At 37.5% G+C, this 12245-nt stretch overlaps 1 long non-coding RNA gene across 1 annotated transcript; it reads right to left on the bottom strand.

The window, feature by feature from the left end:
* Nucleotides 1-1600: 1600 nt before the first annotated feature.
* LOC124863232 lies at nucleotides 1601-2155 on the bottom strand. Its single transcript, XR_007037093.1, has 2 exons — nucleotides 1759-2155; nucleotides 1601-1661 (listed from the first exon to the last, which is right to left on the bottom strand). It is a non-coding gene; the product is annotated as an uncharacterized LOC124863232 (long non-coding RNA).
* Between the last annotated feature and the right edge of the window lie 10090 nt (nucleotides 2156-12245).

Raw genomic sequence — 12245 nt, forward strand, 5'->3', positions numbered from 1 at the left:
ACAGACCAATATATATAGATATAGGTATGTATCTATATATACATATGTATACACCATCTGTCCTCAGAAGGCATCAAATTAGTAAATGAAGATTAATTATAGAATCAGACTTGCAACCCATGGTAAATCTAGACGAGCTGCACAGTAGATTCTATGATGAGGCGGGATAATTTGTTGACAGGAACAACATAAGTTGTGCAGTCCACAAATTTGACTTGATGAGTAGAAAGAACAAAGTCATTGTGGATAGTAAGCCATCAGAAGTCAAGTTTACAGTTTGCTATAACCGACAACTTGTTTAAGGCTGCAAAAGACTTGAAAGTTGCATAAATGTTCACCTTTCAACAGGACCAAGACTACAGTCAGACTTTCAATGAAGTTTGTCAAAGCATAATAACCTTTTGGAAGGAGACAAGTCAGTAGTCTAGACCTAAAAATCTACAAGCCTGGCAGAGATATACTCTAAATGACCTGCAGTTCTAATTCCCACAATACTGAGGTGTTTGAATTTTGATTTTCTTTTGTGAGTGTATTTTAACCATTTGTTTGCTGTTTATTTTATGTATTGGGACTTGCTTTCTTTAGTTCAAACATACCAAACAGTAAACTTCCTGGTTATAATGTGACAAAATATGTCACATATATCCATCCACTACAGTTGACCGATATATAGCCGGGGGGGGGGGGGGGGGGGCACTTTCACAGGGAGAGCAATTAAGCCTATGGAACAAAAGATTAAAGAGACCCTTCTGGGAAAACTTTGTAAAATCAGAAATGATAGTTAAAACAGTAATAAGACAATATTTCATTTTAAAATGACTGTCCATCACAGCAACATGATGAAAATTGATATTTTCAAAAACTGCTGAAAGTATGAATAAAATTTGCTTACCAGAGGATATTTCCCTCCTCTTATAGAATAACAGATTTTTGTCTTACCGACACGAACCTGTGCTATGTGCAGTAATACTATGACACTTATATGGTATTGGTGAAGCCAGGATGTGTAGTTTATGCTGCATTAATGTTTACACAGGTAAACATTAATGCAGCAGGTTAAATCCCAAAAGGTGTTTTAAGGGATCATCCTTGGTGCAGATGGATCTTTAGTCTTCTTGATTAGCTACGCTGCTAAATAATTTTTATTTGAAATAGTTAATGTGTAGAAAAGACACAAAATGACAATGGGTCAAATACTTAATTTTATTGGCATGAAATTTGCTTTTGGGTTCCTGTTTGTGTAAAAACAAAAAAACAAAAAACGTTACTTATTCAAAAAACTTTTCACTGACCCTGGTATGACTCGAACATTACCTTCTAATCTGGTGTCGGATGTGCTACCATTACACCGGAGAGTCTTGATATTGGAGATTGAAGACAGGTGGCATTTCCGCAAGAATAAATTTAATCAAAATGATCAAGCAGTGACTAATCCCAGACTTGCATCAACAAGTAATGTGCTTTTGCACAGTTTCTTGTCAGTTAACTCTGAGCATAGTTTTTTGTGGCCATGGTAAAGGAGGGCTGCATATGGAAATTGTCATTTTGCTTGAGATAGATTTGACCCACATACAGAAGAACACTCAGAAGGACAACTGAATCAGTAAAAGGTGTTTTATTTACAAGTAGTGACACAGGAATGTGAACGGTAGAATCGCCAACTGTATGGAAAGAGGGGGAAGAGAAGTGGTGAATACAAGAACTATAATGTTGCGGAATAAACGAGAAGTAATTATGATTGACAGTTAAACGGCTTACTAAGTGAGTGTAGTCAGGTCGCCAGGGGTAGAGGGAGTCGGGGCCCAGGTGAGCGTAGCGGAGAAAGCCAGATGGTTTTACTTGAGCTGTAGAGTGGGTTCTGGTGAGTTCAGGAGTTAATCCAATGTTCAGGTACTTGTGTGGGAGGGTAGGAGGGTAGACAGGTTACGATTCTGCCTTGGTTCAGGAGACGGAGGAGAACAGGAAGCTGCCAGGTTAATACTTGGAAATGAAATCCACCAAACATAGCTAATCTTGATTGTCCAAAAAACTTCTGGAACTGAAGCCAAAGTCCAATGAAGAATGACCAGTAAGCTCAGGTTTCTGCCTGCGAAGGAACATAAACAATATCATCTTAGGAGCAAAGAACAAAGCATAGCTTAGAGGTGGCTGAGCTGTTACCACAGAAGGCAAACACTCTGGCATTGAAGTGTTGGCAGCCTCCTGCTTAAATACTCCTCCACTGCAATCAGCAGATCAGTCGCACCTGTCACCCAGCACACCTGAGAAACTCCTGCACCATCTGGAAACTGAAAACAAAAGTGCAGACAAAAACAAAACATACACACACAGAACCCAAAACCCCGACAGAAATAATCTTAATCTCAACAATGCTTCTTCACTTAATTAGCTGGCTTTAAACCACAATAGTTGAATAAGCATATTTGAGATTATGAAGATAGACTTGAGCCAACTGTCCTAACTATGATGTGAATTGTACCTTTGTGAGGCCAGGAAATCTCTTCAAACCTTTAGAGCTCTTTATTCATAACAAAACTTACAAACATATTTTACCTTACAACTATTTTGCTAACCAAGACATGATTTCAACAGGAAACCTTTAAGGTAAAGGCAGACATGCCATACAGTCTACAATGATCCTGTCACATCTGTCGTACAGCACTGCTGTTTGGTCTCAGACCAGTCAATCTAGCTTAAAGCCAATCGAAAGGCTTTATAATTGGACTTTAAATTTTTTTTTAATAAAAAGCCCATTCGATTTCATCATTGTCACATCTTAAGTAAATATAAATTCTTAAATTTTGTGAATTTTGTTAATCTTAGCTATATAAAGTTGATTTTTACATGTTTGATTAGACTTGCACCTGAGCCACTTTGTAAATTTGTTAACAGACACCTCCAGGTCAATGAGAGCTGTTAAATGTGGAAACTGTAAAGTTACGTTTTGTAAAACATCTTTTGCAAAAAAATTATTTTCTGTGAAAGGAACCAACCTGTGGAATGGTCTTCCTGTTAATGTTGAGACTTTGACTAGCCTGTCCACTTTTAAAAAACAAGCAAAATCCTGGCTCACACAGCAGCAGCAGTGTGGCCATGTCATATGAAATGCATAACTGTATATATGAGGCGTACATTTGTTTGATCTTGAGTGGATGTGTTCATTTTATTATAGTGATTTTATTAGTACTAACTGGTTTCTGGACATTTTTGTTTGCATTTATTGTAATTATTTTTACTTTTTATGTATTTTAACTGTTAAAAGCCCTTCAAGGGACAGGTGCTGCGGATTAGCGATGGCTATAATCATTATGATACAGGCATCAGATTATTTTGCATATAATGATCTATGTTTATTGTATCTGTCCCTACCAAATAAATAACAATAATAATAATAATACAGAGAAAGCCATCTGTGACTGTAGGAGGCATTTCTTTGAGACTGTTATATGGAACTGATTAGCTAGTCTTGACCACAAAACTTGAAGTAACACATGTAGAATTGAAATTAATTTAGAGTGGATCTTTTGCTACGATATGCACCTGTGCAACACTCTTACCTCATAAAACAATAAATGTAGCAGGTGTGTTTTCATGAGGCCATGTAACCCTTCAGGGGTTTTTGGCTCCTGTCAATCTTTTAACATCTTTGACACCAAAAGTTGTCCGTATATCCTGATGTGGCTTAAACATGCAACGTTTTGACCTGGATTCAGACACACTGTAACTGCACAACAGGGTCCACTGAGATAGGACCCTGTGGCGAGAAGTGATGTTTCTGCAAGAAAAAATATATGACAAGAAATCACATGATCAAGCAAGTTAATCCTTTGTGCCATCAACAATAAATGAATCCTCAGTGCTGTCCCAGAATTTCTTGTTGGCTGGCTCTGCTCATCTGTTTTTTTTGTTTTTTTTTCTGATTCTAGATTAATAAGTTGGTCACTGATTAATCACCACAGTGATTAATGAGGTTAGGATGAAACCTATTGTGGAACCTTTTGATGCACCTGTGCCAACACTCCTGACTCAAAACACCATTGGCATACTTTGTTTCTTTACAAGGCCAGGTAACCCCTTCAGATGGTTTATATATATTTTTACTTAGTCACTTACAAGAGATAGGTAAGGCTTAGAAAAACACTTATGGTTGAGAAAGAAATTCCTCATGGCTGACTCTAAAAAGAGAATTGAGAAGGAGGAAACTTGAGGAACACCTGCATGCATTTTTCTTTGTAGAGTTTAAAAACTCTTTGTGTCATTTTATGATGATATCAATTGCAAACTAAGGAGTCTAAGCTTATCTAAGCTTATAGCACAGAAACTGTATCGTTAAGGAATCCAGTTTGACAGATCCATCAGGACATGGACAGAATTGCTGACATCAGCATGCTGGATTTTGCTGATCGTTTATTTCTTTATACAGTATATTAAACTGTTTTAACAATTTCAAAAGCTATATAATCACAAAAGAAATTATATAATTAGCTCTGTATTCATTTTACAACCTGACCTAACCTTGTCTAACATGGGCCTGTTCACATTTACGGGCTGGATTATTATGAATGCTGTAAAGAAAAGAATTTTCAGATACAATTTACCGCAAGGTCAGGACTAACACATATCCTTCTTATAATATATGTATGCATAAATCCAATGTTGATGCTTTTTATGTGTTAATGCTTTCATGTGGTTCCCTTAGCATTTTGGGATTGCAGCAGATGATTGCATCAGATTCTCTGAAAATACTACCACATCAGTCACAATTATTAACAAAATCACAGCCTTGTTACTGATGTATAGTTAGCTCATATGCCTGGTATACTTTAATGCTTGTTCAAAATTTCAGTGAATTAAATAAATCCCCTGAAATCTATTTATTAATAAGGAAGTATTGAACAGCTGCTTCAGCTGGAGCTTGAAAGCTTGTATTCAATAAAATATGTTAACCTTGTGCATGTGAGGGAGGGATGGTGGCAGAAGCAGAAAAATCTAATTTGTGTAAAGGTTTTTAATATGTATTCAGTGAACAAATGTACAGTACAAATTTCCACCTCAGTGTCTTTAACACTAAGGAGGCAACATTTTCCTGTCACATGGCATAACGTTAAACATTTCATTGTTTTAATTCACTTGTGACAATCCACCTGCTCTCACTCATAACTACTCACACCTTCCTGTTCTCATTCCCACAGAGCGTTTTTCTTTGTGTTATTGTGCATATGAGTGGGGCTTTTCACAATTGGTTAGGCGTTCACACCTCTCTCAGGTTAGTTTTTTATCTAAAACATAAAAAAAAAAAATTAATAGATACGCAGCATTTGGTCTTCCCTCCTCCCTCTCATTTTGCTTGCCTTTCCCCACTCATCTGTCAATGAAAGACACAGTTTTGCCACAAGGCATTGTGTGTTTAGCAGTGGTGCCAGCAACTGCCATTTGAGTGCAGGGAGGCAAGGGGATCCACCCCTCTGAACTGCTGCCAAACCAGCCAGCTTGCACCTTCTTTAATAACTTCCCCTGAAGGCACTTCCCTCTTTTTTTCTTTTCCTCTTCTTTTATTTTTTCTCCGTCTCTCTCATTCACTCCCACCCTCCTGCTCCTTCTATTTTTTATTTTATTTTATAAATGACTGCAGTTTTCATGGGTAAAGCTGTGATGCTGATAAGAAAGGTAAGATTGCTTTTAACTGACAGCCTGACATCAAATCTGTGCAGCAAATGCTTGGCACACAAATGATTAGAGGTTTAAGAGCACGTCGGGCCCTTTAGAGGGTTTCTAAAATAAGATTAGGTTTATTTTTCCCCTCTATATTAAATTCCACCCATCAATGTGTTCTTTTGTTTGTTTTGAAAAGGTTTAGTACAAGTGCGTTAAGTCAACTACCTTCCAGTGTGTAATGCTTTACCTTTAAAGCATTTTGTCTGATTGTTTATAGGCAGCCAAAAAGAAATACTGTTAATAATAATTCTATGGCCTTGCAAGATGTATATATATTTTTTGTGCCTGCAACTAGAATCTTAAAATAATAGAATTTAGAGTTAAATTTAGTTTTAAATCCTATTTTTACAACTATTTCAACTTTATTTTATGTTTTCTCTACATGTTTAACAGAAACTATGATGTCAATCTGAACACTCCCCAGGAGTTGCCCAAAAGCTATTCTTTGGTTTTCCTCAATTAAATGTGTCCTAAGATGACTTTTGCTATCATTTTGCTTTATTATATTGAACTTAAAGTATGTTTGCATTTCGTAAAACCTGCAACTTCAAATATATATATATATTGTTTATTGTTTTATGAGTCTTGAATTAGACTGTTTGTTTTTTTTTAAATCAAAGCCTATATCCATGTGCAAAGCTTACAAAACTGTATTATGAGTTGTGCACTTTTTTGCTCACCTGACCTGACATGGGTTTTGTCAGAGTTTCTCAGTGTTTTTCACCTTTGACAATGAAAATCAGACAGCTGCTGGTATTGCTTCCTGACCTGCTTTGCACCCTGTGACAGTTGTAGAGCGATACATTTTACAGCTTTTAAGGCAAAGCTCAAAAAACTTTATGTGGCAGGTTTTGTCCAATCCACACATGATTAACTGGAATGGCATTGAAACTGCTCTGGGCAAAAACATTGACATCATTAGAGTTAATTTAAGACTGTAGCTGTATATGTTGAGGCAGATACAACTTAGAAATAAAGGACAAACCTAGTTTCAGGTGGCACATTGTCAGAACATTTGGGTTTGTTACTCATAGAAGCAGTTTCTGCTTCAATGGCTCGATTAATGATAAGGCTACTGATCGAATCTTATCAAATCAACCAAATAGTGTGTTACCTGATAATATTGTTGTTATAATTATAAAACGTTAGTTCTGTTAGTTTTTCAAGAACTGTTTTGATTTAGGCAGCGTGTTATATTAGTTTACACAAGGTCTGCTTTTCATATTAAGTAAAAATATATTTATTTTGGGATTAAACAATGTTTAATATTGTTCAATTAGAAAAGTTGAATTTCATTTTGTTTTATAGTGGAATATTTTTAATAGAAAACAAATTGTACAAAATGTAATATTGCACAACATGATCTTTGGACTGAATAAAACGTCTATTTATTCACATTTCACCACTGAAAACAATACATTTTTTGTTAAATGTTTAATGGCAACATCTAACACGAAAAATTCAATCAATTTTGCACGTTTTAATGTAAACTGGCACTTAAACAATCAAAAACATCTGATTTTAGAACAAGTAACAGTTTAAATTTTCACACTACATACATGATGTTGGTATCATTAGAAAGCTAATGATCATTTAGATAAAATCCTTTATCAACATAGTACTACTAGCTTTTTTAACCAAATTAACCATGTGTAAGGGCAGTGTATATGGAAGTAAAATAGTCTCATTAGAATCAGACATTTTTTAGACATTGAATTTATAACACTGAATTTTTATCCTGTGCAATTATGTATGTGCATTTTTTGTACTTAAAATTCGACAGCAAAAATTCACCTGCAATTCGCCTGAAAAAATTCACCTGCACAAATTCACCGGCAGAACTTCGCCTGCAGAAGTTCACCTGCAAATGTGTTGACCTCCTGGTGACTCAAGCCAAAGCAATCAGCACTCGATCGAGTCGAGCGTCTTTTAGCCAACCAGATTACTCTAATCTGATCATGTGACACACCCTTGCCTTGGGCAGAGGCGAGTCTCTTAACAGTTTGCTGGATAGTGGCTTAATGAAGATCAGTAATGAGATTCAAATGGGTGTTAATTACTTGCCGTTTTGTAACAATATATTTTTGGCAGAAAAATCTCATCCAGCCACGATCCAGCAAACTGTTAAGGGACTCACCTCTGCCCAAGGCAATGGTGTGCCACGTGATCAAATAAGCGTAATCTGATTGGCTAAAAGACGCTCGACTCGATCGAGTGCTGATTGCTTTGGCTTGAGTCACCAGGAGGTCAACACATTTGTAGGTGAATTTCTGCAGGTGAATTTTTGCTGGAAGATTTTAAAGTACAAAAAAAATTCACATACATAATTGCACAGGATAAAAATTCAGTGTTATAAATTTAATGTCTAAAATATTTCTGATTCTAATGAGACTATTTTACTTCCATAAGTATACCACAGTTGTCCTGCAAAAATTCCAGTTGGACTACTGTCAACAAAAATGGGCCGGTAAAAATGCCACATCCAGAGTGTCATCAGTGAGCGATTAATGCACGTCCGGGATCATCTGGGTGTGTTTCTTAAATTTGTTTCTTTAAAACACAAGGGGTGTGTTTTGCAGGAGTATGAAGAGACAGAATAGATTACAGGATATTGGCCATGCATCATTTTATCAGAGGCTGCAATGTTTCTGTATAGAACAAATTTGAAAAAGATTGCCAAGTGCCACACATTGGAGCATTAACTGCTGATCAGATGCTGCTTGAATTGTTTGGTCTTACTTTAATGCCATTAAAATTTCTAATCATGTACATTGGATTGGTCCTATTATCTTTCACTTAGTATCAGACTTTGACTGTGCAGGTTTGCTACATGACTTAGATTAGTATCAGGAAAAAAATAATATTTAGGACATTTCTAGACACGGACTTAGCTAAAAGCTAGGGAAGATGCGTCCTTTTTATATGCCACTTTGACTGCTTAACACTTTGGCACTGAGTTTCTTTGGGCCTCTTAGGACAGCATACCTTCCCACCAGGCAGGCAATGTGTGAACTCTCCGTCTGTCATTTCCACTGTAAAACAGCATGGCCTCGGGAAAAAGGAGGATGGGAGACCTGCCTGAAAGTGCAGTAGTTAATAGGTGTCACGTTAAAAGTGTGTAATACGCCATGCCACCTCAATGGTGTATGGCCCATTGAGACCATAACCTCATACTTGGTGGCGTTTATTTTGTCACCAGGGATTATTTGGAACAAACTGGTTTGTGGGGAAAAGTGTGATTGTCTGTGTTTTCTTGGGTTCTGTTTGAGATGTTGAACAAAATAAGATTTACTGTGTACAAACATGAGCTCTTGTGTTTTACCTTCAGAATGTATGTGTTGTTGTTGTTTTTCTTTTTTTTTTTTTTGCTTTCCAATGCATTAAAGAGGTAGGTAAAAATTAGAATATAAATACCCCCATCACCTTCTTGCAGTTGCCCTCCATTCTCCTCCTGTATAAAGGCAAGCCAGCGAGGCGTTGACCTTGCCCAGTGTAATTAAAGTGAAACACCTTGACTTGTCACCATTGCCTGAGACAGCTTAAATCTCCCTAATGTAAATGGAGGCTGCCGCTGACGTGGTACTAGGCATGGCCGCGGAGAAGATACAAGTGCTGGTGATCCATCTCTGTTGCAGTGAGCACACATATGCTTACACATAAACACTCATACGTGCTCTTCCTCTTCATTTATTCTCACTCCCTTTCTACCTCTGACACATACTTACAGGAATGCACAATCTCTCTCTCCGTCTGTCCATCTTCTCGATATCTTCCTCCTCACCCCCATCCTTGACATTCTGCAGAACTCCTGCTATCTTTGTGCCCACTACATTTTGCAGGCACATTACTTGCAGTTACAGCAGCAACACTCCCTCATTGGACAATGACAGAGTTGAAAAAAGGATGAATTGGACAATTATTTTGAGACATATCAAACATCAAATAAAAAGGTTTTCTGTTCTGCATTGATAGAAAAGCACTGAATGTGTTTGCAGGTTCCCCACACTGCTCTGCCGCTTGTCTTTTTGGGTATTCCAGGGCAAAAGATTAAGGTTTGTTGACTGAATTTGGATATTTTCCACTAAGGGCATGCACATGGTTAAAATGTGCTGCCATTCTCTTTAGGACTGAGGGTGGTGGACGATTAGCAGTGAATTTCTGTTTACTTTGCCCATCAATTAAAGCTCTTTAACACAAATGTCTTGTTGACCCCCTATATTCTCCCTGCCATTAGACGTCATGGCAACACATTGCTGAACGGTAGGCTACCAAAATGTTGGACTCATTTGCAGTTCAGGGAGCTGGGGACTGCCTGTAACAACAACGGAAGCAAATCCAGGGCTCCTGCCAAAAAACAAATCTCTCTATCTAAATGTCACAGTGGCATGTGAAAGAATGTTGTGTGTCCTCTGTGCCAACTCTACCAGTTGCTGGTGCCCTGTGCCAGCATCCCTTCCCTCCCGTGCCCTGACTGGGCATTACACGCTGTGACTGCCGCCAGACAGCCATCATGTGTCATCACCAAGCCACCTGCCCTTTTAACTCTGATCCCTGGGGTGGCATGCTTCCTATCCCATATACCATTCAAGATCATGGCAAATGTTCTGTACACACAATTTGGTTAACTTGATAGAAAACAAAGTCTGTATTGCATTATTACTACCTCATGTTTTAGATGCCCCACATGTTTGTTATTGTTTACTGCTTATTTTCTTATTCTCCTTTGCAGCACTTCGGTTGCATTAACGTATGTTAAAGGGCTTTATAAATAAAGTTTTGATTGACTGATTGATGTTGCAGAGCTTTCCTTTTTTTGTAATTATCCTTTTCTTTTCATTTATTTAAATATATATCAAAATGATACAATAAAAGTTACAATAAACCTTTATAATATATATATATATATATAAATAAAGTAGATATATGTATATTTATACATAACTACCAGTCAGTCAGTCAGTCATTTTCTATACTGTTTCTTCCATAGTGGATCGCTAGGCAGCTGGTGCCTATCGGGTGGCGGGATACACCCTGGACAGGTCGCCAGTCCATCACAGGGCAACACACAAACAACCATGCACACACTCATTCAAACACCTAAGGGCACTTTAGAAACCAGTTAACCTAACAGGTTAACCGTAGCAGCGACATAAACTACCATTTCAACCTGGAACGACTCACAAAGAGAAGACAGGGATGCAATTAGAAAGGTTTAGTAGTGAATGTTTATTTCTTTGGCGCTCGGACTGCAGTGGAAGACGTGAATGCTGAGAATGACATGCGCTTGAATGAACATCTTAGGGTTAGATTTAGAGATGTCTTCCCCCCTGGGATCTGATCCTGGTGGTGGAGTGGAGGCCTGAGGAGATTTGGAAGGAGTTTGGAAGCCAGATGGTAGAGATGGGGTGGAGGAGGGTCAACGTTCAGCTGAAGAATGGAGGGTTCCATGGATTTAAACTCCATTTACTGCAAATATTATATAATATATTTTATAATATCAGTCAGATTGGATGTAGAGTTTCTTCAGTTAATAGATTTTCAAGTTTTGCTACGTCTTCTCGATTCTATTTACGTCTATACTAGACTCGGCCATTCTACTTATTATGTTTTGATCTAAACCATTCCACAATAGCTTTGGCTGTTTGTTAAGTGTAGTCGTCTAGCTGGAAGGTTAACATCTGTCCTAGTTTGTATCCTCTCTTCTCCATCCATCTTTCCATCGACTCTGACTTGCTTTCTTTTAAAAGCATCCCCACAGCATGATGCTTCCACCATGGGTATTGTGTTTTTAATGTGATGTACATGGTTAGTTTTTCATGGCACACACTGCTTTGCATATACACCAGAAAGATAATTTTTGGTCTCATCTGATCATAGTGCCTTGTTTTGCTCATGGTAGGTTTGCTGATGTGCAACATTCTTTCCATTTCCTAATGATGGACAGTGATGAATAGTGGTCTGTTAGATTTTCAAAGTTTGGGATATTGTTTTATAACCAACACTGCTTTTAAGCTCTCTTCAACTATATCCCTGATCTGTGTCCTTGGTTGTTGTGATGCTGTTTGTTCTCTAATGTTCTTTAACAAACCTCTATCGCCAGAAACAGAACAGCTGTATTAATACTGACATTAAATTACACACATTTGCACTCTGTTTATAAACTTCTGGAGGCTTCTTAAAGCAATTGATTGCATCAGATTTTATATAGGGATATCAGAATAAATGAGTCTTAGTACAAATACATGCCACACTTTACAAAAGATATCATTTCCTTCCCAGTTTACAATTATAAATGAATAATTTTTAAAATAAAAAGAAGAAAAAATTTGAAAATGGACAGGAATCATTAATACTTTTGTAGACACTCCAAAAGGCTGATTGTCAGATAATATTTATTCACCCACAAGAGAAAACACTATATTTCGCTCATCTTGACTTGCAGGCACGGACAGGAGACACAGACCGTTTACCTGCCTGCATGCTGTAGCATCAAAGGCAACCACAGGTTTAGACAGCAAGGCAACAGAGAG

This window comes from Girardinichthys multiradiatus, chromosome 3, assembly GCF_021462225.1.
Source record: "Girardinichthys multiradiatus isolate DD_20200921_A chromosome 3, DD_fGirMul_XY1, whole genome shotgun sequence".
NCBI lineage: Eukaryota > Metazoa > Chordata > Actinopteri > Cyprinodontiformes > Goodeidae > Girardinichthys > Girardinichthys multiradiatus.